Source organism: Eubalaena glacialis, chromosome 1, assembly GCF_028564815.1.
Source record: "Eubalaena glacialis isolate mEubGla1 chromosome 1, mEubGla1.1.hap2.+ XY, whole genome shotgun sequence".
In the NCBI taxonomy this organism is placed as follows: domain Eukaryota; kingdom Metazoa; phylum Chordata; class Mammalia; order Artiodactyla; family Balaenidae; genus Eubalaena; species Eubalaena glacialis.
The window spans coordinates 106,398,422-106,411,659 of record NC_083716.1 but is presented as its reverse complement, the minus strand read 5'-3'; positions in this window follow the sequence as shown (position 1 = coordinate 106,411,659).

Here is a 13,238-nt window from a genome sequence, read left to right as displayed (position 1 = left end):
CGACATTTTGGGATAGTTCCTTTTCTCTGTTTTTCTTCTCAGACCCGCTCCACTCCTTCTGGAATCCAGGCACTCTCATAACCTTTCCTGGCTTGTTTTGGCAAGAAGGTGGCTGTTGAGAAGAAGATGGAATCTTTCGGTTTGAGGAGAGGGTGTAAACATCACGCCTTGATCTCTAGATGGCCAGAAGTCTGGGCACTGAACCAAAACAACATAAGTTTTGGAGCGGAGGCAAACTGGTAGAGCAGAGAACTGAACACTGGACACAAGGTCCTGGCCCCAGGTCTAGAGCTAAATGTATGACCTTGTGCGAGTGCCAGTTCGTTCAGTCAGCAACTTTCTGTGTGCCAGGTACCATTCCAAGTGATGTGACATCACAGTGAGTGGAATGAACGAGATCCTTCCCCTCATGGAGCTTAATGTTTCATGAATAACCACAGACAAATACATAATCGCAAACTGGGTAAAGAAAAAATACCAAGTGCTCTAAGAGCTTACGATGGGTGACCTGAACTAACAGGAGGCAGCAGTTGGGGGTGCCGAGAAGGCTTACTTGAGGAAGCGCGGTTGCACTGATAGGAAGATGGAATGAAGGATCAAAAAAACCAAAAATCGATGCGTGGAACTACGTTATGCAAAAAAGCTTCTGCACAGCAAAGGAAGCAATCCACAGTGTGAAAAAGCAGCTTATGGAATGGGAGAACATACTTGCAAACCATATACTGACGAGGAGTTCATTTCCAAAATATGTAAGGGACTCCTAAAACTCAATAGCAAAAATACAAATGACCTGATTAAAAAATGGGCAAAGGGCCTGAATAGACATTTCACCAAAGAAGACATACTGATGGCCAACAGATATACAAAAAGATGCTCAACATCACTCACCGTCCAGGAAATGCAAATCAAAACCACAAGGCAAGGGACCTCCTGGCGGTCCAGTGGTTAAGACTCCTCACGCTTCCAATGCAAGGGCCACGGGTTCGATCCCTGGTTGGGGAACTAAGATCCCACATGCTACTCAGCCGGAAAAAAAAAAAAAACACCCACAAAGCAATATCACCTCACACCTGTTAGGATGGCTATCATCAAAAAAACAAAAGATAGCAAGTGTTGGCGAGGCAGTAGAAAAAAATGGAACCCTAGTGCGCTGACAGTGGGAATGTCAGTGCACAAGTCATGTTGAATAAAATTAAAATGGTACAAAATAGTGTAACCATTATGAAAAATAGTATGGCGGTCTCTCAAAAAATGAAAAATAGAATATGATCCAGCATCTCACTTTGAGGTATGTATCCAAAAATATTGCAATTAGGACCTTGAAAAGATATCCACACTCCTATGTTCATCACAGCATTACTCCCAATAATCAAAATAGGGGAACGACCCAAACTTACATCATCAGATGAAATGCATAAAGAAACTGTGGTATAAACATACAATGGAATAATATCCTTAAAAAAGAAGGAAGGGACTTCCCTGGTGGCGCAATGGTTAAGAATCCACCTGCCAATGCAGGGGACACGGGTTCGAGCCCTGATCCGGGAAGATCCCAGGTGCCGCGGAGTAACTAAGCCCATGTGCCACAACTACTGAGCCTGCACTCTAGAGCCCGCGAGCCACAACTACTGAACCTGTGTGCTGCAACTACTGAAGCTCACGCACCTAGAGCCTGTGCTCCGCAACAAGAGAAGCCACCACAATGAGAAGCCCGCGCACAGCAATGAAGACCCAATGCAGCCAAAAATAAATAAATATTAAAAAATGTAAGAGTGTAAATCTCATGTTAAGTGTTCTTAACACACAGAAAAGAAAGGGATACAAGGAAACTTTGGGAGGTGATGGATATATTTGTTATCTGGATTGTGGTGATGGTAATACGAGTGTATACATATGTCCAAACTCGCCAAATTGTATACATTAAGTAGGTACAATTTTGATACACCGATTCTACCTCAATAAAGCTGGGGGGGGCAGGAATAGAAGGGCTGAGGGAGAGTCAATGAGGGGAGGGAAGAGGGGGAAGCAGTGCACCGATTCTCCCTTTTCTCTTTCTGTAAAAGGAACCTGTTGACAAGAAAATCCAGGCTCAAAGAGAAGTGGCTTGTGCATCTTTGCACAGTGTTCCAGTTACTAGGGTTGTGTAGCAAATCACCTTCAAACTCAGTGGTGTAAAACAACCATTAATTATGCACAAAGATCCTGTGGGTCAGGGTTTTGGACAGAGCATCATGGGGCCGGTTTGTCTCCCCTCCACAGTGTGGGGACCTCAGCTGGAAGACTCCAAGGCTGGCGCTGGGGTCATCTGAAGACTTGCCCCCTCACACTGCCTGCTGTTCACGCTGGCTGGTGGCTGGGGGCCTCAGTTCCTTTTGGTCTGGACCTCTCCATGTGGTCTCAGTACTGAGACTAGTGTGGGCTTCCTCACAGCGTGGTGGTAGCTGGGTTCCCAGGGTGAGCATCACAAGAGATAGCCAGGCAGAAACCCTATCGCTTTTTAGGAAACTTTGGAAGTCACCCAGCATCACTTGGCTGCATGCTTTCCATTGAGACCCAAAGTTCTGCCCAGATTCAAGGGCAGGGAAACTAGACTCTGCTTCTCGATGGGGAAAGGCAAGATTCTGAAGAGCATGTGGGGGCAGAAATGGTACTGGGGCTACTTTTGGAAACACACAATCCGCCACACAAATCTGGCCGGAGACACAGAAAAGACTAGAAAAAGGCTCTGAGGTAGCCCGCCAGGTGTGTCATTTTGTGGCTTGGCCACAAAGCCCAGGAGCTAGCACTTAGACACACTAGAAAGAAGTGAGACGCCCAATCCCTACCCTCAAGGAATCTACACTTTCATCAGGAGACATGCAGATTTGGCCACAACTGAAGGACACAAGATGATTTAGTAAGTGAGGGGTGGGCAGTGGCTAAGAAGGCGTCAGAAGAACAAGAAGGGCCAATCCCCAAAGGAGATCGATCCTGTGTTACTCTTCCAGGGGTCCTGAGATGGCCCTCAGTCTCCCCTGCTCCTTCCATCCCAGTATACCTCCCAACAGGCTCTCTGGGACCAGTGACACTGTGAAGTCAAGAGTGAGTCCTATGACTTTAGGCTGTGTCTGTTATTACAGTGCAGATACACCTGAGAGGGCTAACACAGACCCTTGCTAGGGGATACTCCTTACCACTGTGAATAAATTTATCAGATCTTTTCCAAAGAACCAGCTTCTATAGGAGGACTAAGCAACATAAAGATGGCACCTGAAGGGGCACCAATAGGAGGACAGGTACACAGAGGGAGGATGCCAGGCGGGCCAAAGACCAACAATCATTTGTGATTTATAGCCCAAATCTTCAACCCCCTCCCAGACAACGTTGTGGGATGAAGCAATGCAGAGACTCACACAAGGGATTTGTGCAAAGTTGGGAAATGTTCAGAACCCCTTTCCACAGAAGCAACCAGCGAAAATCCTTTTCGCTCTTAGGGCTACCCTAGAGGACACAGTGGGGAGGGAGTCAAGTGTGGAAGGACCAAAACTCTCTGGCTAATGGGTACATTCATGCAAACACGTATTCATTCATTCGGCTCTGTTGAGCTTCTGCCATGTACCATGAACTTCAGAGATGAAAAGATGAATGAGATACAGCCCTTGCTTGCTTCTACCTGCTAGTCCCTGGCCGGGTGGCACTCCCACTGGCCCCTGTGTTGCCTCAGAGCAATAAGGGCTCTGAAAGGTTTCCAAGTGCAGGGTAGATTGGGAAAGGAAAGACCTGGGGAAAGGGACCAAGGGACATCGATGCAGCCATCCTGGGAGGGGAGAGAACGGAAGGGCATTGGGGTGGAGAGCAGGCAGCAAAATCAGCAGGGCTCAGAGATCCAGCGAATGTTGGTCAGGCTTCCTTCCATCTCAGGGCCAGCCCTTGAAAGAACTTTTCTCAAGATGCCTTGTGGGTTTCTTTTTTTTTCTTTTTTTTGGCTGCATTGGGTCTTTGTTGCTGCGTGCAGGCTTTCTCTAGTTGTGGCGAGCGGGGACTACTCTTCGTTGTGGTGTGCAGGCTTCTCATTGCGGTGGCTTCTCTTGTTGCAGAGCATGGGCTCTAGACGTGCGGACTTCAGTAGTTGTGGCACACGGGCTCAGTAGCTGTGGCCCGCAGGCTCCAGAGCACAGGCTCAGTAGTTGTGGCGCACAGGCTTAGTTGCTCCGTGGCATGTGGGATCTTCCCAGACCAGGGATCAAACCCGTGTCCCCTGCATTGGCAGGCGGATTCTTAACCACTGCGCCACCAGGGAAGTCCCCTTGTGGGTTTCTTAACCGAAGTGAAAGAGGTAGCATCATCTCACAGACATCAGTGATTCTAAGGAATATCAGTAGTCCTCACCAATCACATAATAACGAAAGACACTATTTTAAGACAATTTAAAAAGAAATTATTTGATACAAATGAACTTATATACAAAACAGAAAATAGACCCACAGACATAGAAAACAGGCTTATGATTATCAAAGGGGAAAGAGGTGGGGAGGGAAAATTGGGAGGTTGGGATTGACATATGCAGACTGCTATATATAAAATAGATAACCAACAAGGACTTACTGTGTAGCATAGGGAATTATAGTCAATATTTTGTAATAACCCTTAAGGGAAAAGAATCTGAAAAAGAATATATATATGTATAACGTAATCACTGTGCTGTACACCTGAAACTAACACAACATGGTAAATTAACTATGCTTCAGTTAAAAAAAGAAAATCAGATCAATGTCTGCTTAGGGACAGAGGAATTGGGGACGGAGGAATGGATAACAAAGAGGCAGGCATAAGGAAACTTGTGGGTGATCTCTAGATCATTATCTTGATTGTGGTGATGATTTGTTGGATGTAAATTAAAAAAAATTTTACATGTAAAAAAGAGAAATTATTAAAGACTCCTAATTAAAATATGATGAAATCTTTACAAGATACTGGACTGACCCACACATTGATCTTAAGGACAGACACTCCCTGCCCATAGTGTATCGAATTTAACTTAAATTAGTCGCTTCTCTAAGGAGTTACCAGGAAGCAATGGAGATTCAGTGTGGAAGATGGCTGGTTTCCAAGGCATCCACCTCTGGGGTTCCATCCACTCCATTCTCTCCAACAGAAAGAAGGTGATGTGGAGGTCACTTATGGACTTCAGTAAAAGAACATTCACACTCAAATCTTCCCAAATGCATACACATCATTTCTCCCCTTTGATACCGCCTCTGTTTTTATCCATTATTTTTTTCAATGTTTCACCTTGTCTTTTTTTTTGGCCTTGCAGCGGGATCTCACTTCCCTGACCAGGGATCGAACCCATGCCCTCTGCCTTGGGAGCGCTGTGTCCTAACCACTGGACCGCCAGGGAATTCTCTTGACTTGTCTTTTTTTTTTTTTTTAATATAACTATATTAATTTTTTTTTTTTTAGTTTTTAAAAAATTTTTATTTATTTATTTATTTTTGGCTGTGTTGGGTCTTCGTTTCTGTGCGAGGGCTTTCTCTAGTTGCGGCAAGCGGGGGCCACTCTTCATCGCGGTGCGCGGGCCTCTCATTATCGCGACCTCTCTTGTTGCGGAGCACAGGCTCCAGACGCGCAGGCTCAGTAATTGTGGCTCACGGGCCCAGCTGCTCCACAGCACGTGGGATCTTCCCAGACCAGGGCTCGAACCCGTGTCCCCTGCATTAGCAGGCAGATTCTCAACCACTGCGCCACCAGGGAAGCCCTCGACTTGTCTTTTTAAATGTTTGGTGTCGGAGTTTTATTTTGTGCCTGGGTTACTTGGGGAGCTTCGTTTGTCAGAAGTCAGCCAGGGAGAGGCAAGCTCCCACTGCCTCTGAATCAATCCAAGAAGGAAGGAGATGGTTTGGGGGCCGCCCAGGGTCAGGCCATGTGGCAGAGGGTGTCAGCAAAGTGGAAGCAGGAAACTGGTTCGCGAAGGCGGGAGTTGGTCCGTAGCTGAGGCTAACCCACAGGGTGTATTAGATAGCAAGTCTTCCGCCCCCCAAATTAACATACAAATCAAAAGCTTTCATATAAATAAGCAAAACCAGTTAGAAAATAAAACGGAAGATAGCAAGATTGTGATAACAGAGAGGAACAAGGTATAAACTGGCTAGGAGTAAATGTAAAAAGAAATATTCAAAACCTGTGTGTGAAAAACTATCAAACACTATTGAAACACATGAAAGTAGACTTGAACAAACAGAAAGATATGTGTTCTTGGTTAGGAAGATTCAGCATCGTAAAGGAGTTAGTTCTCCCTAGGTTAATGTATAAATCACTGCAATCCAAATAAAAATACCGTCTTTCCTTGGGGGGTGGGGGGAGCAGGACTAGATAAGGAAAAACCCTGAAAATGAAAAGCAATGGGAAGGGGGACAGGCAGACCTTTCAGACCTTGAAACATAATGGAAAGTCCCTATAGATTATCATACTAAGTGAAGTAAGCCAGACAAAGACAAATATCATATGATATCACTTGTATGTGGAATCTAAAAAGAAAAAAGCTACAAATGAACTTATTTACAAAACAGAAAGAGACTCACAGATATAGAGAACAAACTTATGGTTACCAAAGGGGAAAAGGGAGGAGATAAATTAGGAGTTTGGGATTAACATATACACACTACTCTATATAAAATAGAGAACCGGGCTTCCCTGGTGGCGCAGTGGTTGAGAATCTGCCTGCCAATGCAGGGGACACGGGTTCGAGCCCTGGTCTGGGAAGATCCCACATGCCACGGAGTAACTAAGCCCGTGCGCCACAACTACTGAGCCTGTGCTCCAGAGCCCGTGAGCCACAACTACTGAAGCCCGTGAGCCACAACTACTGAAGCCCACGCGCCTAGAGCCCGTGCTCTGCAACAAGAGAAGCCACAGCAATGGGAAGCCTGCGCACCGCAATGAAGAGTAGCCCCCGCTCGCCACAGCTAGAGAAAAGCCCGCGCGCAGCAATGAAGACCCAATGCAGCCAAAAAAAAAAAAAAAAAAATAGAGAACCAACAAGGACCTACTGTATAGCACAGGGAACTATACTCAATATTTTGTAATAATCTATAAGGGAAAAGAATCTGGAAAAGAATAGATATATGTATAGGTATAACTGAATCACTGCTGTACACCTGAAACTAACATGACATTGTAAATCAACTATACTTCAACTTTTAAAAAGTATCTATAATTAAAACAATTTGGTATCAATGAGTGGATAAAAAGATAAGCCAATGGGATGGAATACAAAATCCAGAAACAGACCTGATTGTGTATGGAAATTTCAGTTTCGATAAAGGTGGCATCAGGAATGAGTGGGTGAAAGAGGTGCTTTCTCATAAGCTGTACTAGGATAACTAGAAATTAAAACTAGACAAGGGACTGTTTCTCACCTATCAGACTGACAAAGACCCAAAGTTTGACATCTTATTCTGTCAGTGAGGCTGTACTGTAGAGAAATAGGCACTCTTATGGAAATGCAAAATGGACTACCCTGACAGAGGGAAATTTGGAATATCTAGCAAAATCACATATGCGTTTACCCCTTTGACCTACACATCTTACTTTCAGGCATCTATCTCAGGCACAGTACAAAAGGGCATATGCAGAAGACTATTACTAGCAGCATTACTCATAATATCAAAAAATTGGAAACAGTCCAAATATCTCCATGTGAGGACAGATTGAATATATATATATATATATGAAGTTTCTCTTTTTAGGAGCATTCCAGCCTGACAAACAAGGAAGGAATGACATAATCAGGATATCACCATTTCATACCCCCTCGTGAATTGATGGATGGCAAGAAGAAAGACATCCCAACAGTAGACACCTTGTACTTCCTGAAAAAAATAGACAGTCCTACCTATGAAGTACTCTTGCTAAAAAAATATCAAACCTATATCTGATCAAACCTCTGAATTTAACTGTGATTTAGCAGAAATGTAGGGGACAGAGGTACATGCTAAACACCACCAATGAGATGCAATCCAGACCATGGGAAACTGCAGGACAAACAACGCAGTTTCTTCAACAAATAAATTGCAAGGAAGAAAAAACAGTTGGAGAAGGAGCTATAAATTAGAAAAGATTTTAGAGACATAACATCCAGTTGCAATGATGCACCTTATGTGAACCCTGATTTGAACTAATGTCAAACCAAAAGGGCTAAAAGTAAGACAATAGGGAAAATTTGAGCCCTGGCGGGAGAATTATTAATATAAGAAATTATTATTGATTCTTTGGAGGTGATAATGTATTGGGGTTATTTTTTTAAGAGTCCTTATCTTTTAGACATACCTATTGAAATATGCAGAATCAGGATTTGAAAAGATAAGACCTCACCACCCTGGAAGAAGGAGAAGAAACTGGCGAAATGTGATCTTAGATTTTTGAGCTTCAGAAAACCCATCCCATGAAGAAAAACTGGAGAGATATGGCTTAGCAGTGATGCTTGTGGAAGAGGGAGAGAGAAACAAAAGAAAAATCTAAGGGCGTTTAATTCAGCTCAGCTCTTTTTTTGGGGGGGGGGGTGCCGTGCCGTGCAGCTTACGGGATCTTATTTCCTGGACCAGGGATTGAACCTGGACCCTGGCAGTGAAAGCGCACCAGTCCTAACCACTGGACTGCCAGGGAATTCCCCAAGCCCAGCTCATTTTAAACCTTTAAGTGGGCTCATGCTCTCAGACCCAAAAACCCTTCTTTTGGGAAATGCTTCTCAGATCTGGGGGAGACTTTATGCAAAAGATGCTCATCAAAATGTCATTTATAATGACCACAACCTAGATGTCCCACGTTGGGGGGGATCATTAAGTAAACTGTAGTCTGTTCACCCGCATAATGGAGTATTAGGTAGGCAATGGAAAAGGTTTTGCAAATAGTTTATTTCAATGTGGCAAAGATACAGCTAATAGAATGCTGTGTGAAAAAAGCAAAATACAATTTTATTTGTATAACATGATTATAACTCTAGTCTTAAAGCGTCACCCCATGCTTAGTATAAAAGGCTGGACTTAGTAAGCAGCTTGTTAACAGTGGTTATTTGGGGGGCTGGGTTTTTTCTTTTTTTTCATGCACTTGTTTTGTATTTTCCAAACTTTCATGCTCATGTAGTTCTTTCGTGATGGAAAAGCCCATTCACTGGATCACAGCAAGCAGTTGAGCAGGTGGGGAAGGTGGGGAGGGCGGGCACATGTGGGCGGAGCCTGGCTGGGGTGGCCGAGTGACAGCTCATCCCCCCCACCACCACCCCATGTGCTCTGCCTGTCTGGTGTGGCTACAGGAAGCTGCTTGGCGAGGCCGGCGGTCCACTCTTTTTTTGTCTTTTTTATGTTTTTGGTCCCCTTGAAAGTGAGCAGGGTGATGCAGTAGATAGAATAACGCCCCCCCCCAAAAGATATCCACGCCTTAATACCCTGGACCTGTGATTACGTCACCTTACGTGGCAACAGAGACTTTGCACCGATGATTAAGTTAAGGGCCTTGAGATGGGGAGATTCCCCTGCATTATTATCCAGGTGGCCCCAGCCTCATCATGTGAGTCCTTCCAAGGGGAAGAGGAGTCCAATGAGTGGGTCAGAGAGATGCACCGAGCAGGGGTCCACTGGCCATGGTTGGCTGTGAAGACACAGGAAGGGTGCCACGAGGCAAGGAGTCTGATAGAAACTGCTCTCAGTTCACAGCCAGCAGGAAAACGGGGACCCTAGTCCTACAACCACAAGGAACTGAGTTCCACCAACAGCCTAAATGAGCAGTGAACAGATTCTCCCCTGGACCTGCCAGGATGGGATGCTGCCCTGCTGTCTTTTTGATTTTCATCTGATGAGACCTGTCCTTGACTTCTGGTCTACAAAATGGTGAGATAATAAACTCGTGCCCTTCTAAGCACTAAGTTTGTGACAATTTGTCATGGCAGTAGTAGAAAACAAATGCAGGCACGGACAGAGTATGGGCTGGTGGCCAGACCTGGTTCTACCATCGGGTGTCCATGTGCCCTTGGACTCCTCCTTCCACTCGGGGCAAGGGTGATCTCTTAGCCCCTCCTGCTCTGACGCTCTGTTTGGCACGTGTACTTTATTGGCCCTGAATGTTATAGAGGAAAGAGTTTTTTCCCTGCTGCGAAGCAGAGGATCCCATGGAGGTTCCTCAAAAAATTCCAGAACTACCATATGACCCAGCAATCCCATCTCTGGGAATACATTTAAGGAAACAAAAACACTATGTGGACGAGACGCCTGCACCCTCCTGTTCATTGCCCTGTTATTCACAAGAGTTAAGACATGGAAACAATCCCAGTGTTCATGGCAGCACTGTCCAAAATAGCCAAGACATGAAGCAACCTAAGTGACCATCAATGGATGAATGGATAATGAAACTGTGATAGATATATATATGTGTGTATGTATATACCCACATATATAATTGTGATATTTATATATTTATAGATATAATGGAATATTATTCAGCCGTCAAAAGGCAATCCGGCCATTAGTGACAACATGGATAGATCTTGAGGGCATTATGCTTAGTGAAATAAGTCAGACAGAGAAAGACAAATACTGCATGATCTCACTTATATGTGGAATCTTAAAAAAGTGAACTCTTAGAAACAGAGAATGGATTGGTGGTTGCCAGAGGTGGGCGGTGGGGACCAGGTGAGATGGGTGGTCAAAAGGTACAAACTTCCACTTATGAGATAATAAGTCCTGTACAGCAGGGGATGTAATGTGCAGCATGGTAACCATAGTTAACAAGACTGTATTGTATATTTGAAAGTTGATAAGAGAGTAGATCTTAAAAGTTCTCATCACAAGAAAAGCAATTCTGTGACTCTGTGAGGTGATGGATGTTAGCTAAACTTATCACAGTTTTGCAGCATCTACATGTATCAAATCATCGTGTTCTACACCTGAAGCTATATGTCATATGTCATATGTCAAGTATGTCTCAATAAAACTTGGAAAAAATGAAACAAATTTTTTAGAAAAGCGCAGACCCCTAGCCTCCTTCACCAGCTGACTGTTGGGGTGTGGGTGGTGAGGGGACACCAGGGGAGGAGGCCAGAGGGGCCAGCGAGCTCTGACTGCAGGTGTCCGGTTGTGCTTTTGTTTCCCGCAGCTGCGTTTCAAGGAGAGGTCAGCGTTTGCTCGTGGACGTGTGCGTGCGCGCTGCCACACTTTGCTGGCCGCCCAGCAGGGCGTGGGGCAGGGAAGAGTTAGAAGCTTGGGAGCTGGGTTTCCACTGGGCAAGCAGAACTCCTGGAAGAGGCCTGCTGCGGCCTCCCTGTCTCCTCCCAGGCCCTCTCCTGAGGGACCGAGTGAGATGGGGGCCTGGCATGGGCGTGGCTCTCTGCCGGCCGCTTTGGGGCCTCCCTGGCCCAGACGCCGCCACCCTGCTCTGATCTGCACGCCAGCGCCTGCGGCCTCCCACCCTGGTGCTTTGATCCGGAGGCAGACAGGCCCCAGTGTGCTCCCTGTCTGTTCCCGTTGCTGGGTCCGAGCCAAGGTGGAATGTGGGAAGCCGGCGTGGTCTGGGGCTCCCCACCCTGCCAGAGCAGCATGGCTCATCCTGGGGTGGCCCTGTCCGTGGAGTGAAATCCCCCCAGAAGCCCAGAGCCACACTTGGCCAAGTTCATCTGGGCCTCGGTTTCCCCATCTGTCACACAGAGACAGTAAATAACACTTACCTATGGGTTGTTGTGATGATAAAATCAGAAAATTTCTAACGAGCACTTAATATGCCAGGGCCTGTTCAATAGATCTGAAGGCTCTGATTATTAGCTACGGCATTCATGAATCACGATGCAGTCAGTGTGAGGACTGGAGAAGTTCTCTTCTCTCCGAGGGCCTCTGTTTCCATGTCTAGAATGAATGGGTGGAACTGGAATGGGATCGTCTCTGCAGCGGTGCCTCAGTTTCCCCGCCCTCCTTCTGGTCTGGTGGGCATGGGCCCAGCACAGGCTGATGCCAGGACGGAGCTCGAATGAGACGGCGGCACCCCGGGGCCTGGGGCCTGGTCCGCTGCCTGCTGCCCGGGGAGCCTCATCTGGAAGACGGGGCCCCTCCCGTGCCTGCCCCTGCCTGCCTTCCCGAGGCACATGGCAGGCGAGGCCAGGATGGGGCGTCTGGGGAGGGATGCCGGGCCGGGCTGACGTGTAGAAAGAACAAGGCTTGGTGAGTCAGTGTCAGCCTTCACCACGGCCCCTCGCCTGTAAAATCCCAGTGTGGTTTCCCTCAAAGAAATGCGAGCACCGGCTCTGGCCGTGGTAGACGGTGGCTATGTATTAGGTCCTGGTGAGGCTGCTCACCAAGTGTGACCGTCCAGACCCCTAAGTTGTGTTCACGGACTTGGTGACCGGGAAGGCTTTGGGAGCTGGGGCAGGGGTGGGGACATGTCAGTGCATCCCTTCGCCCTTCCCATCTGGGGCACTCCCCCCTCAGCCTGACGTCCAGCACCCCTGACTCTTGGCCTGGGGGGTCCGTCTGGACACTGGGGACCTCTCTGCTTGCTCAGCTGCTGGAAAGCCCCAGGAATTCTGTCCCTTGGGAGCAGCCTCCACCATGGATAAACGGGAGCTGGTGAGTAAGCCCCTCGGCACCCGCACGCCTGGGCTCTGCACTGTCTCCCGAGTCCCCACAGGCTACTAGCTGCCCACAGTGGAAAACTGTGGGAGAGTACGCTCTGTATCGGCTTCCTTCCCTCCCCCCTTTCACTTCTCCATCCCTGTTATGGGCTGACTTATTCCCCCCCACAAAACTCACATGTTGAAGTCCCAACCCCCAGTCCCTCAGAATGGGACCTTACTTGGAATAGGGTTGCTGCAGATGTAATTAGTTAAGATGAGGTCATTTGTATGGGCCCTAATCCAATACGACTGTGTCTTTATAAAAGGGGGGAATTTGGACAGAGACACGCACACACAGGAGAAGCACCATGTGAGGGTGAAGGCAGAGATGGGGGTGACGCTCCCACAAGCCAAGGGATGCCATAGACTGCCAGCAAACCACCGGAAGCTTAGCCCTCAGAAGGAACCCACCCTGCCGACACCTTGATTTCGGACTTCTGGCCTCCAAAACCGTGAGACCACACATTCCTATTGTTTTAACCTCCCAGTTTGTGGTACTTTGTTATGGCAGCTCTGGCAAATGAAAACTTCCCCCATGCTGGTGTTTTCTAGATGTGCCAGATAAAGTATTTGCACTTGGAGCTTCATCTCAGGGTCAGGAACCCAA